Source organism: Lipotes vexillifer, unplaced genomic scaffold (genome assembly GCF_000442215.2).
Source record: "Lipotes vexillifer unplaced genomic scaffold, Lipotes_vexillifer_v1.1 scaffold865, whole genome shotgun sequence".
NCBI classification, from domain to species: Eukaryota; Metazoa; Chordata; class Mammalia; order Artiodactyla; family Lipotidae; genus Lipotes; species Lipotes vexillifer.
The window spans coordinates 1238233-1252844 of record NW_006795130.1 but is presented as its reverse complement, the minus strand read 5'-3'; positions in this window follow the sequence as shown (position 1 = coordinate 1252844).

The window sequence follows — 14612 nt, the reverse complement described above, 5'->3', positions numbered from 1 at the left end:
TGGCCAAAATCTGGAACACTGACAACACCAAGTGCTGGCGAGGATGTAGAGGCACAGGAGCTCTCATTCACTGCTCTTGGGAATGCGGAATAGTACAGCCACTTTGGAAGACAGTTTGGCAGTTTCTTACCAAACTAAATATACTCTTACCATGTGATCCAGCAATCAAGCTCCTTGGTATTTACCCAAAGGAGCTGAAACCTTAGGTACACACAGAAACGTGCACTTGAATGTTTATAGCAGCTTTAATCATAATTGCCAAAACGTGTTAGCAACCAACAGGTCCTCAGTAGGTGAATGGTTAAATAAACTGTGGTACATCCAGACAATGGTACATTATTCAGTGCTAAAAAGAAATAAGCCATCAAAAGACTTGGAGGAGCCTTAAATGCATATGACTAAGTGAAAGAAGCCAAACTGAAAAGGCTCCATACTGTATGACTCCAACTCGATGACATTTTTTTTTTTAATTATTAATTTTTTTGGCTGTGTTGGGCCTTCATTTCTGTGCGAGGGCTTTCTCTAGCTGTGGCAAGCGGGGGCCACTCTTCATCGCGGTACGCGGGCCTCTCACTGTCGCGGCCTCTCTTGTTGTGGAGCACAGGCTCCAGACGCGCAGGCTTAGTAGCTGTGGCTCACGGGCCTAGTTGCTCCGCAGCATGTGGGATCTTCCCGGACCAAGGCTCAAACCCGTGTCCCCTGCATCGGCAGGCGGACTCTCAACCACTGCGCCACCAGGGAAGCTCCTCGATGACACGGAGACATGGAAAAGATCAGTGTTTGCAAGGGGTTAGAGAGGAGGAAGGGATGAGTAAGTGGAGCAGAGGATTTTTAGGGCAGTAAAACCACTCTGTATGTTCCTATAATGGTGGATGCCTGTCACTGTTTATCCGAACCTGTAAAATGTCCAATACCAAGGGTGAGCCCTAATGTAAACTGTGGACTCTGGATGATAATGGTGTGTCAGTGTAGGTTCATCCATCGTTTAACAAACTGACCACTCTGGTGGGGGATGTTGATGATGGGTGAGGCTATGCATGAGTTGGGACGGGAGGTATATGGGGAAAATCTCTGTCCCTTCCCCTCAGTTTCATTGCAAATCTAAAACTGCTTTAGGAAATAAGTCCATTAAAAAAAAAAAAAAAAAAAGCAAAATAAGGCCAGAGGATCACTGTCAGAGTATGGAAGATCAGAGATGAAGATCTGGTTCAGATATTCTGTTGGAATAGGAGAAAATCCCTTTTAAAACCCTTATTTTTTCATTTATTCACTTTGGCTCTGTTATATTTGTTGCATTGTTAACTCTTAACTTGGTGGCAGTAATAGAAAGGAATTGCTAATGAGTATATAACACCTACTCGGAGGCAGGCATTAGTTCATACACTCTACGGGATTAACTTACTGAATCCTCTTAACACCCCTACGAAGTAGGTACTGTGATTATCCTCAGTCAGCAGATGTGGGACTTCGGGGCAGAAGCTAATAACTCAGTTGAAGTCACACAGCTAGTGAGTTGCAGCTAGTGGCTTCAGAGTCTGCTGTCCCTCACATACAGGATGTGGACTGGAAGGGCCTTAGAGGTCATCTGGTTTAGGGGCTACAAATTCAAAAGCTCCATGCAGAGAGCATGAAAGAGCAAAGCAGCTTCATGTAAGAGCATTAGGAATGCTGGGGGTAATGTACAAGGATTTTAAAGAATGATGTAAAAAGGCTTTGTTGGCCTCTTCTAGACATCTGGGGAAATGGGTGCAGCCTCCTGGCCACCAGATTGCAACCTCTGATTTAGTTCACCCTCTTTCTTTTAGAGAGAAGGAAACCGAAACACAGAGAGCTGAGGCAGATTGTCCCCGGGTGGCACGGGAGACTTGGGTGCTGGCGCCTGACCTTGTTCCATCACCTACCCCCTGGGGTTGTTAGTGCTGCGGCGGCTGAGGCCAAGCCTTAATTACCTTTGGGGCTGAACACAGAAGAGTCATTTACTAGATGCTAACTGAATTGAAGTGATACTAAAATTAAGAAAGGGGTGTGTGGAAGGGTGGAGAGAAGGCTGAAGCTCTGGGGCAAGTAGGGCACAGAGGCAGCTGACTTCAGCCCCTGGAAGTATTGTTCAGAGTGCAGGCTGGAGGGTGGCTCTGAGACCAGCACCGGTGCTTGGATGCATGTGGTTGGTGGAGGGGACGTTTGAGCATTGGTCAGAAGATGTACATTCTTGTCCCAGCTCTACTCCTCTGACCTTGGGCAGTTACTTCTCCTTGAATCTTAGTTTCATCACTTGTAAATTGGAGCTTAGACCACTTGCCCTCCCTCGTCGTGAGACTGTTGGAAAGCAGGTGGGGTAACATGCGTAAAAGAGCTTCATAAACTGTAAGGTGCTGTCCACATTATAATCTGTTACTGCTATTACTGGCCCTCCCAGTGGTGGAGAGCTTGTGAGAACAGGCGCATGAGCATGTGCATACATGTGTCCTCCTGGAAAAGGCTGTGTCCTTGAAAGAAGGGCATCCTTCTTTCAAGCCTTCCCATAATTACATGGTGGCTTACACGGGTGTTGGTGCTAAGCTTGCTAAGCAACCAGTAGTTACCGAAGGAGAAAAAGCGCTTGAACAACAAATGGGTGCCCAGTTCTGCTGTCCAGGGGCCTCTTCATGAACTGTTAATTTCATCTGAATTGGGAAGCAAGGGGACTCGGTTGCACTCAGTTGAAACACACATAGCTGGGGGCTGTGCAGGGACTGTGGTATGGGGACTTGACCCCATCTCTGTGTGGTGGGTAATAATTGAAGTGACCATATAATATATCGTCTAAACTAGGACACTTCTGAAAATGAAAGAAGGTGGTATTAGTAATTATACTGGGAAAATAGACATAAGCAGGGACCTCCCCAGGCTGGGATGCATTGCCACTCTAGGAATAATGCCGGGCCATCTCAGTCCAATTTCCGTGATTCATGACTAATGAAGAGTTTATACAAATGTGAGTTATGAATAACATTATAAATGAGTCTGGGGCTTCCCTGGTGGTGCAGTGGTTTAGAATCTGCCTGCCGGTGCCTGCAGTTAGAGCACTGGTCCGGGAAGATCCCACATGCCGTGGAGCAACTAGGCCCATGCCCCACAACTACTGAGCCTGCGCTCTAGAGCCCGCGAGCCACAACTACTGAGCCCATGTGCCACAACTACTGAAGCCGACACACCTAGAGTCCGTGCTCCGCGACAAGAAAAGCCACCGCAGTGAGAAGCCTGTGCACTGCAACAAAGAGTAGTCCCCACTGGCTGCAGCAAGAGAAAGCCCGTGTGCAGCAGCGAAGACCCGACGCAGCCAAAAATAAACAAACGAATAAATACATTAATTAAAAAAAAAAATGAGTCTGGAACATAGCAACCTAAGGGATGAATTTGTAATAGGAGAATTTCTAAGCTCAGGGGAAGAGACATTATTGTAGAAATTGTTCTCTTTTGGGGTCCTCAACTCACATCGCATAGGCATTTACCCATGCCTTGAGGTGCAGTGGATTGTGGAGGCGGAAATATCCAAGTTTGAATCTGTTCTTTGTCTAATTGTGTGACCTTGGGCAAGATTTTCAACTTCTCTTTGGGTTCCTCATCTGTATAATGGTGAACTGATAGCTATGATTGATAACTCTGGTGGTGAATGTGTGAGAGAATATCCACAAAACACTTAGTATGATGTCTTATATACTGTCAAAATATTAGTCGTTGCTTTCTCCTTTGTTCGTCTCCCGGGATCATTGGGTTAGGAAATGAGTAGTTGGTATAGATGACCCTAATGGAATTCTCTGTGTAGATGGCTGCTCCCTTATAACTGTGGCCTCTGTAGTCATCAGGTAAAGACCTATTGGAAATCTTACTCCAAGATACTCAGAACAGAGAACTTGGAGTTAAAGGACAGAAGGTGAAGAACCAAGAAATTAAACAGAAAGTTTCATATTTTTTTATTTTTTCTGTCAGTTTCATTCCATCCATCCAGCATTTGTTGAATACTTGAGATGTACAAGTTGATGTGAAGAAGACGCAGAGACATCCAAGGAACTTACACACTAGCAGATTTAATGGGAACTAGACTTTGAAGGGGCTTTTAATTGTAAGATGACTGAGCCCAATGGTGTTGGGACTTAGTGGGGGTATGTATCAGTCAGGACCCTTTTAGGTGTACAAATCCAACATAAATTTACAAAAGCCCTAGTGAAAATTTATTGCCTCGTGTAGCTGGGAAGCCCAGCCCTGGATACAGAGGTCTGGATAATGATTTTACCCTCCCTCTCAGGCCACTGGCAAATCTTGGGCAGACCACCCATGCCTTTGTAGCATCTACACTCTGATTCTCTGGTATCCCTGTTGAATTGGGAAGGGGAGAGCATTTTCAGCCTTCAGAGGTCATTTGGTTACCAGTCAGCAGTTATTTGCTCCCAGTTCCAGGGATGAGTCAGAATGATGGACCAGAGGTAAGTGTGGTGCACGAGTGCCTTTTGTGTGGAAGTTTGGGCAGGTACGTGAGCCCAGGCCTATCGTGCCAATGGTGTTAAATTCTTGAGCAGATTGGACTATGCATTTTATGATGGCAATTTATCTTCCAGAGCTGAAAATGGAAATGCCTAGGATTAAGTCCAGTATGGAGGGTTCTGAATGGGTTGGCTGATGCAAGCTGTTAACCTGATGTGTTAAGATCAGAACTGAGATAATTGTATATGGAAGACTTTTTTTTTTTTAAAGGAAAGATCAGATGAGCAAATAAGCTCTTGACAACTGACCCCAGACCACTTTTTTTTCCTATAAAAAATATGTTACAAATTGGCCCAGCTAGTCTCTTGACCATCCCCTAAATATAGTTGTGTTTTCCTGTGCTTACCTCATTTCTGAACCAACTTACTAGGAAAATCTCTTTTAGATTATTTCTTACCTGGTTCCAATTCCGTGATTATTGCAAAGCCTTTCAAAATATCCACAGCTACAACTCTTTGCTTTGATCTTCATGGCATACTGCTTAAACTAGTCTAGCCACAATAATTTATTGCGTAGTGGGGTTTTCTTTCATTATTATTACTATTTTTAAAAATCCCAACTTGACTGTAAACTCCTTGATGGTAGGATACAGCCATATAGTGCTCTGTATTTGCCATCACCTTGGTAAATACTTGATTTCATATTTTAAATAGTGTGCGGGTAGACTTTTGGGCGAGACTGCAGATGGAACCCATGAATCTTTAGTTTCCCCCTGAAGCCTCATGAAAGAGAGCAAAAAGATTTTTAAAAGCATAAACTCATAGGATATGGAGATTACAAGAGTGGAGGCACCAGCAAAAGATTTTTAAAATTTGTGGTTAAAATACACGCAACAGAAAAATTACCATGTGAATAATTTTAGAGTGTACAATTTAGTGGCATTTAGTACATTCACAGTGTTGTACAGCCACCAGCTCTGTCTGGCTCCAGAATATTTTCATCAGCCCCGAAGAAAACCCCCTGCCCATTAAGCATCACATACCATTCTCCCTTCCCCCAGCCTCTGGCAACCACTAATTTGCTTTGTCTCTGTGAAATATCTATTCTGGATATTTTACATAAATGGACTCATAAAATATGTGACCTTTTGTGTCGGGCTTCTTTCAGAATAATGTTTGTAAGGTTCATCCACATTGCAGCATGTCAATACTTCATTCCTTTTTGTGACTGAATAATATTTCATTCTTTGAATATACCACATTTTGTTTGTCCGTTTATCACATGATGGATATTTGGGTTGTGGCTAAATTTTAGCTATCATGAATAATGCCACTGTGCACTTTCTTGTACACATTTTTGTCTGAACACTTGTTTTCAATTTTTTGGATGCATACCTAGGAATAGAATTGAGGGGAGGGGTCATATGGTAATGCTGTGTTAAATGTATCGAAGAAACGTAAAACTACTCGATGTGTCATTTTACATTCTCCCCAGCAATGTTTGAGGGTTCTAATTTCTCCACATCCTCACTAACCCTTGGTATTTTATATAGATGAAAAAAAAAAAAATTACAGCTATCCTAGTGGATGTGAGATGGTATCTCATTGTGGTTTTGATTTGCATTTCCCTGATGACAGATGGTGTTGAGCATCTTTTCATGTGAGCAATAGCTTTTTGCAAGCTGGAAGGTAGATGAGGAAAATTGGACCCTAAACCAGTAGGAGGGAAGGCTGAGAACGGATCTGATTTATACTGCATAATTCCCTCAAAGCCTGGAAGTTGGTGGCAAGTCCCTTTGGAAGTTGTAAGACCTCAGGTGCCCTCTCCCACTCCATATAGCCTGGTGACTATTCTTCCTCCACTGTGGAAAAAGGCTGGAGCTTTCTGAATTGGGCAGAGTAAACCAGAGGGTCTCTGGATGTGGAGATACCAGACACTGTTGAGGGTAGGGATTCACTATAGACACCAGGTAACTGAACATGTTAATCTCGCATGTTAATTAAACACACAGATAGTCTGTTTGGAGACACTCCTAACCCCCACCCATCACTCTTCACTTACTTGGCTCCTAGGACTGTGGTAGTAATAAGGCCTTTACCTTGAAGTGGGGCTTGGGGAGACACAGACCAGCCCAAGAAAATATCTGAAAGTACTTCCCCTGAAAGTTCCTCAAGGTAATGGACAAGCCAGATCACCCTATAGTGAAGCTCCAGATGACAAGCCTCTCTCATTTTCAGAGATTCCAGTCAGTTCTTAGTTCCCCATTCTTAATTATGGACAGAAATCTAAGGATTGCCTGATATCTGTGAGAAGCCTCCAACATGAAAGAGGTTAGAACAAACAAGAAAGAAAGAAACTTGGAGCAATCAGGGACTATGCTGAGAAAAGAAAGCTCAACAGAAAAATCCTGTTAATATCCTTAGAGAGAGAAAAGGAGATAATGTAGTCCTGAAATAAAAACCAGAATACCGTGCAAGCAATATGCAGAAAATAAGAAAAGAGGTCTTGAGAATTAAAAACATGGAACAGAAATGAAAAATCTATAGAAGATAATTTTCCTAGAAAACAGAGTAAGAAAAGGCAAAGAGATGAAAATAGGACAGGAAAAAATGAAGAGACATAAGGGGCCCAATGTCCACAAAATTGCAGCTCCAGAGAAAAAGGAAGAGAAGAGAATAATTCCAAAAAAATTTCCCAGAACTGAAGAACACATGGTTCCATTACTAAGAGTGCACCAAGTGCCCACGATATAATGGACTCAAAACAGTACATATGAATGCAAAATTTCAGAACTCTAGGCACTGGAAAAATGTGTCACAGGTAGAGCCATGACTCGCAAGGGTTTCACACTTTGAAACAGCAACACTGGGAACTAGGGCATAATACAGCAGGGCCTTCAAAATTCTAACAGGAAATAATATTTAACCAGGAGTTTATCATCAGCCAGACAAGATTGAGGGTAGATGAATCAGGTATGGAATATCTCAGACATTTCACCATCCTAGGAAACTATTGGAAGAGGTGTTCCATCAAAACAGGAGACTAAACAAGAAAGAGGAAGATGTTAACGATGAGAGGGGAAGGGCATCTCTAGGGTGATCAAAACAAGGAAGATCTCAGGAGGGCAGCTGTGCACCAGGCTTGGAGGACCATTGGCCTAGGGTGGTCAGGAGAGAGCTTCCTGGGAGATTTCCCAAGGATGATGAATATGCTCTAATAGCTGATGCATCTGGACATTTTGAGAGGAAGCCTTAAAAACTGGCTGGAATTTGGTGTCAGACTATTGGTAGACAACTGTTAGCTCTTGGGAAAACAAAAAAAAAATGTGCAGGAAAACAAAAAATGTTATGGTATGGGGAATATAATTATGAACACAAAATATGGTCTAACTCAAATTACAATATGACTATACTGGAAAATGAAGGTGGATAGAAAGGGTGATAATGCCTGAAACGGAAAAATCAAGAAATAATATTTGTTGGTAAATTAAAAACATGGAGAAAAGTACCAAAAGTACCTTACGCATTTTATTTATTTAAAAATTTCTACAACAATCATGTGCTGCTTTTGCAACTTGAAAAAAAATTGAAAACATACTAATTGATGAGAATGATGGATGGGAATTCTTGGTGAGTCTCCATGGAGTAATGCTCTATTTGAGACTCTCCCAAGGGAGGAGTTAATTGCATCACAGAATTGCAGGAATTCAGAGATAGAAATGCAGAGAGCACCTTGGGTCAGTTGGCAAGTGACAGGACGCCTGTGAGTTCTTCCCAGAACGAAGGGACCTGCATTTTACCCCCTTCCCGCTGCTGACCTCAGGGTTGACTCATCCCTGATGTTTCCTGGCTGTGAAAGGCATCCCCCGCTTTCCTCACCCCAGGATGCTGTGCCAAGCTGTGTGTATTTAGCCCGTTTAGAATCTAGCCTCATAAATCAGCTTGCCCCACTCTTTCACTGTGGGAACAGCTTTTCTCTGCTTTCCCTCCCATTTGACCCTTGGTTTCAGGTAATGGCTCACTGACACTGGGAAGGAACATGGGACTATATGCAACCAAGAGCAAATATTCCTTTCTTAAGCAGAAACTGAAGACAGGCTTTGGAGATGGATCCCTCAGAAAGTCTTAATTGAACCATTGGTTGTGGCAGTTTGGCCATTTGGATTGAATTGGGTTGATTCAGTTCCATCTCTATGGGTTTTTGGTAATAAATGGTTCAATATTAGCAACGTCCGAGAGAATACCTATAATTTATGGAATGATAACTGTACTAGGCTGTGCTGCACATACCATCTCTAATCCTCAGCAGTCTTATAAGTGAAACATTGTCTCTGTTTCACATCTGAGAAGATCAAGGTTTAGCAAGATCCATTCTTGGATTGAACATAGCTGCTGAGTGCCTGTGTGTACCAGGCACTGTGCTGTCCCTGATTCCTGTAGAGCTGCGGTCCCTAACCTTTTTGGCACCAGGGACCGGTTTTGTGAGGACAGTTTTTCCACGGACGGAGGGTGGGGTCGGGGTGGGGGGGACGGTTCAGGCGGTAACGTGAGCGGTGGGGAGCGGCGGATGGAGCTTCGCTTGCTGCTGCTCACCTCCTGCTGTGTGGCCCCGTTCCTAACAGGCTGCGGACCATTAGCGGTCTGCGGCCCTGGGGGTTGGGGACCCCTGCTGTAGAGGACAGGATGCTGATGATCCCTGTCCTCAAAGAGCTCACCAGCAGGGTGAGCAGACAGGTCGACAGGCAGCTATGATGCAGGGTGCTAAGTGCTAAGGTGGGAGTGGTACAGAGGCCTGGGGGTGCAACAAAGGGGGCAGTTAACACTGTCAGAGGGTCAGGGAAAACTTGCTGGACAGTCGAGTTTTGTGGAGTTACCTTGAAAAAAGGGGAAAGACAGTGGGGCAGAGGGAACAGTGTGAGCAAAGGCCCTGGAAAAGAGAATATAGAGCTAATGTTCTTCCTCCTTTCATAGTCTCGTGGTGAGCATGGCCTTAGAAAGGGTCAGCAAAGCGTGTGTTTGTGAACAAACCTGAGCGTCTTGAAAGTCAGACCCTTCCCACCCTTCTTTGCTCTGTAGTGCAAGTTGAGTGACTGACCCAAGAATAAATGATGGTTGCTGGTTTGTTTTGTACAAAGCCTGATTCTAAGCACTGCAGGGACTAAAGATGAGAAGGTGTTATAACTCGTCTCCATCTGGCTCTAAAGCCAGCATTCATCACCTCCTTGTTGCATTGTCCTGTTCTCTGACAGATAGGTTCCAAGCACCTAGCATGTGGCTGACTTTTTTTTTTTCAGTTACATTATATCTTTTTTTTTCTTTTTCTCTTTTGACCCTCCTTCACCCATTTCTCCTACCTGCTGCTTCTGGCAACCACCAGTCTGTTTTCTGTATCTGTAAGCTTTTGTGTGTGTGGGTTTGTTTGTTTTAAGATTCCCCATATAAGAGAGATCATCCGGTATTTGTCTTTCTCTCACATAATGGACTTAACATAATACCCTCAAGGTCCATCCATGTTGGTGTGAAAGGCAAGATTTCATTTTTAAAAATTGTATATATATATATATACACATATATATACACACACACCACAATTTCTTCATGCATTCATCTGCTGATGGACACTTAGGTTGTTTCCATTTCTTGGCTATTGTAAATAATGCTGCAGTGAACATGAGAGTGCAGATATCTTTTCGAGTTAGTATTTTTGTTTTCTTCGTGTAAATACTCAGAAGTAGAATTGCTGTGTGGTGTGGTAGTTCTATTTTTGATTTTTTGAGGACCCTCCATACTGTTGGCCAAAGTGGCTACACCAGTTTACATTCCCACCAAACACGCATGAGGGGTCCCTTTTCTCTACTTCCTCACCGAGCCTTATTTGTCGTCCTTTAGATAATAGCCATTCTGACAGGTATGAGGTGATATCTCATTGTGGTTTCGATTTGAATTTCCCTGACGACGAGTGATGCTGAGCATCTCTTCATGGGCTGCTTGTCCATCTGTATGTCTTCTTTGGAAAAATGTCTACTCAGATATTTTGCCCATTTAAAAATCATATTATTTGTGTTTTTGCTATTGCATTGTATGACTTCTTTCTGTATTTTGAACATGAGCCCCTTGTCAGATATGATTTGCAAGTACTTTATCTCATTGACTGCATTGCCCTTTCATTTTGCTGATTTCCTTTTCTGTGCTAAAGGTTTTTAGTTTGATACAGTCCCCCTTGTTTATTTTTGCTTTTGTTGCTTTTGATGTCACAATAAAAAAATCATCGACAGGACCTGGAAAGGAGAATATAGAGCTAATGTTCTTCCTCCTTTCATAGACTCGTGGTGAGCATGGCCTTAGAAAGCGTCAGCAAAGCGTGTGTGTGTGTAAATACACCTGAGGGTCCTACCGCCCATATTTTCTTCTAGGAGTTTTATGGCTTCAGGTCTTAGGTCCAAGTCTTTAATCCATTTTGAGTTAGTTTTTGTGTATGGTGTAAGATAGTGGTCCCATTTCATTCTTTTGCATGTGGCTATCCAGTTTTTCCAGTGCCATTTATTGGAGAGGCTGTCCTTTCCGCATTGTACATTCTTGGTTGATTTGTAAATAAATTGACCATATGTGTGTGGGGTTATTTCTGGGCTCTCTGTTTTTGTTTCATTGATCTGTGTATCTGTTTTTATTTCAATACTGTACTGTTTAATTATATAACAATTGCTTTGTGATATAGTTTAAGATCAGGGACTGTGATATCCCCAGCTTTGTCGTTCTTTCTCAAGATTGCTCTGGCTATTCAGGGTCTTCTGTGGTTCTATACAAATTTTAGTATTATTCTATCTTTTGTGAAAAATTTCATTGGAATTTTGATAGGATTGCATTGAATCTGTAGATTCCTTTGGGTAGTATGGCTATTATAACAATATTGATTCTGCTAATCAATGAACATTGAATATCTTCACTTATTTTTGTCTTCAATTTCTTTCATTAATATCTTTTTCTTAAAAAGTTTTTGGCTGCGTTGGGTCTTCTTATTGCGGTGGCTTTTCTTATTGCTGAGAATGGGCTCTAGGTGCGCAAGCTTCAGTAGTTGTGGCACGCAGGCTCAGTAGTTGTGGCACACGGGCTTAGTTGCTCTGCGGCATGTAGGATCTTCTCAGACCAGGGCTCGAACCCGTGTCCCCTGCATTGGCAGGCGGATTCTTAACCACGGCATCACCAGGGAAGCCCTTGTCAAATGCTTTTTCTGCATCTATTGAGATGATCAAATGGTTTTTATCCTTCATATTGTTAATGTGACATATCGTTAATTTGCAGATGTTGAGTCATCCTTGCATCCCTGGAATAAGTCCTACATGATCATGGTATATAGTCTCTTTAATGTACTGTTGAATTCAGTTTGCTAATATTTTGTTGCAGATTTTTGCATCTATATTCATCGGGAATATTGGCTTGTTATTTTCTCGGGTGTCCTTGTCTGGTTTTGGTATGATTTTGGCATAATGCTGGCCTCATAAAATGAGTTGGGAACAGTTCCCTCCTTAAATTTTTTGGAAAAGTTTGAGAAGGATTGGTATTAATTTTTTGAATGTTTGGTAGAATTGCTCAGTGAAGCCCTCTGGTCTTGGACTTTTGTTTGTTGGGACATTTTTGATTACTGATTCAGTCTCCTTACTAGTAATCAGTCTGTTTGAATTTTCCATTTCACCATGGTTCAGTCTTGGTAGGTTGTACATTACTAGGAATTTACCCATTCTAGGCTGTTCAATTTGTTGGCATGCAATTATTTCAAAGTAGCCTTTTAGGGTTCTTTTTATTTGTGTGATATCATTTGTAATGTCTTCCCTTTAATTTCTAGTTTTGAGTTCTTGCTTTTTCTTGGTGAGTCTAAAGGCTTGTTAATTCTGTTGATCTTATCAAAGAAACAGTTCTTAGTTTCATTGAAATTCCATATTGTCATTTTAGTCCCTACTTCATTTATTTCTGCTTTTTACTTATTCTTCCTTCTACTGACTTTAGGCTTTTGTTTTATTCTTCTTTTTCTAGTTCTTTGAGGTGTAAAATGGGGTTGTTTATTTAGACTTTTCTTATTTCTTGAGGTATAGGCATTTATTACTGTGAACTTTCCTCTTAGAACTCCTTTTGCTGCTTCCCACAAATTTTGATATGTTATATTTCCATTTTGTTTGTCTCGGTGTATTTTTTTATTTTTATTTCTATTTCTTCTTTGACCCATTAGTTGTTCAGTAGCATGTTGTATAATGTCCCCATATTTGTGAATTTTCCAGTTTTCTTTGTGTAATTAATTTCTAGTTTCATAGCTCTGTGGTCAGAAAAAATGCTTGATATGATTTCAGTCCTCCTAAATTAATTAAGACTTGTTTTTATGGCCTAATAGATGACCTATCCTGGAAAATGTTCCATGTGCACTTGAGAAGAATGTGTAGTCTGTTGTTTTTGGGTTGAATGTTCTGAATATATCTCTTAAGTTCATCTGATCTGACATGTTGTTTAAGGCCAATGTTTCTTTACTGATTTTCCTTTACTGATTTTACTGATTTTCCTGTCATCACTGGATGATCTATCCATTGATGTAAGTGGGGTATTAAAGTTCCTACTATTATTGTATTGCTGTCTATTTCTCACTCAAGGTCTGTTAATATTTGCTTTATATATTAAGGTGCTCCTGTGTTGGGTGCATAAACGTTTACAAATGTTACATCCTCTTGTTGGATTGAACCCTTTATCGTGTACCCTTTATTGTTATGTAACACCCATCTTTATCTCTTATTACAGTATTTGTTTTAAAGTTTATTTTGTTTGATGGAAGTGTAGGTACTCCAGCTTTCTTTTGGTTTCCATTTGCATGGGATAGGTTTTTCCATGTTTCACTTTTAGTCTATGTGCCCTTATATCTAAAGTGAGTCTCATGTAGGCAGCGTATAGATGGTTCTTGTTTTTTTAGAACTATTCATCCTCTTTCGGTTGAAGCATTTAGTCCATTTACACTTAATAATAGGTATGTAGTTATTGCCGTTTTTTTAATTGTTTTCTGGCTGTTTGTGTAGTTTCTTGCTCACTTCCTTTGTTGTTTGACTTTCTTTAGTAGTGTGCTTATATTCCTTTCTCTTCATCTTTTGTGTATTTATTATAGGTTGTTGCTTTGTTGTTATCATGAGGCTTACATATTGTAACAACTTATATCTATAACAGTCTATTTTAAGTTGATAACAACTTAAGTTTGATCCCATTCTAAAACTCAACTTTTTACTCCCCCTTCCTACATTTTAGGCTTTTAACCCCACAGTCTACATTTTTTATCTTGTCTATGCCTTACCTAATTATTGTACTCAGTTATTTTTGCTACTTTGGTCTCTTAAGCTTCATTTTAGGTTTATAAGTAATTGATCTACCACCTTTACTCTGTATTTATCTTTCCAGTGAGATGTATTTTTTCATATGTTGTTACTGATTAACTCCCTTTCTTTTTAGCTTAATATATTTCTTTCTTTCTTTTTTTAAACTATTATTTATTTAGTTTTTACATTTTTTGTTGTGCTGGGTCTTTGTCACCGCACATGGGTTTTCTCAAGTTGCGACAAGCGGGGGCTACTCTTCGTTGTGGTGTGTGGGCTTCTCATTGCGGTGGCTTCTCTTATTGCAGAGCACAGGCTCTAGGTGTGTGGGCTTCAGTAGTTGTGGCTCGCGAGCTCTAGAGTGCAGGCTCAGTAGTTGAGGTGCATGGGCCTAGTTGCTCTGCAGCATGTGAGATCTTCCCGGACCAGGGCTCAAACCCGTGTTCCCCGCGTTGGCAGGTGGATTCCTAACCACTGCACCACCAGGGAAGTCCCTCTTTTTAGCTTAAAGAAGTCCCTTTAACATTTCTTACGAGATCACTTTAGTGGTGATGGTGTCCTTGAGCTTTGGCTTGTCTGGAAAACTCTTTATTTCTCCTTCAATTCTGAATGATAACTTTCCTGGGTAGGGTATTCTTGGTTGGAAGTTTTTTTTTCTGTTGGCACTTTGAATATATCATGGCACTCCCTTCTGGCCTGCAGAGTTTCTGCTGAAAAATTTGCTAAGAGCTTTATGGGGGTTCCCTTGCATGTAACAAGTTGTTTTTCTCTTGCTGATTTTAATAATCTTTTTCTTTAACTTTTTTTTTTTTTT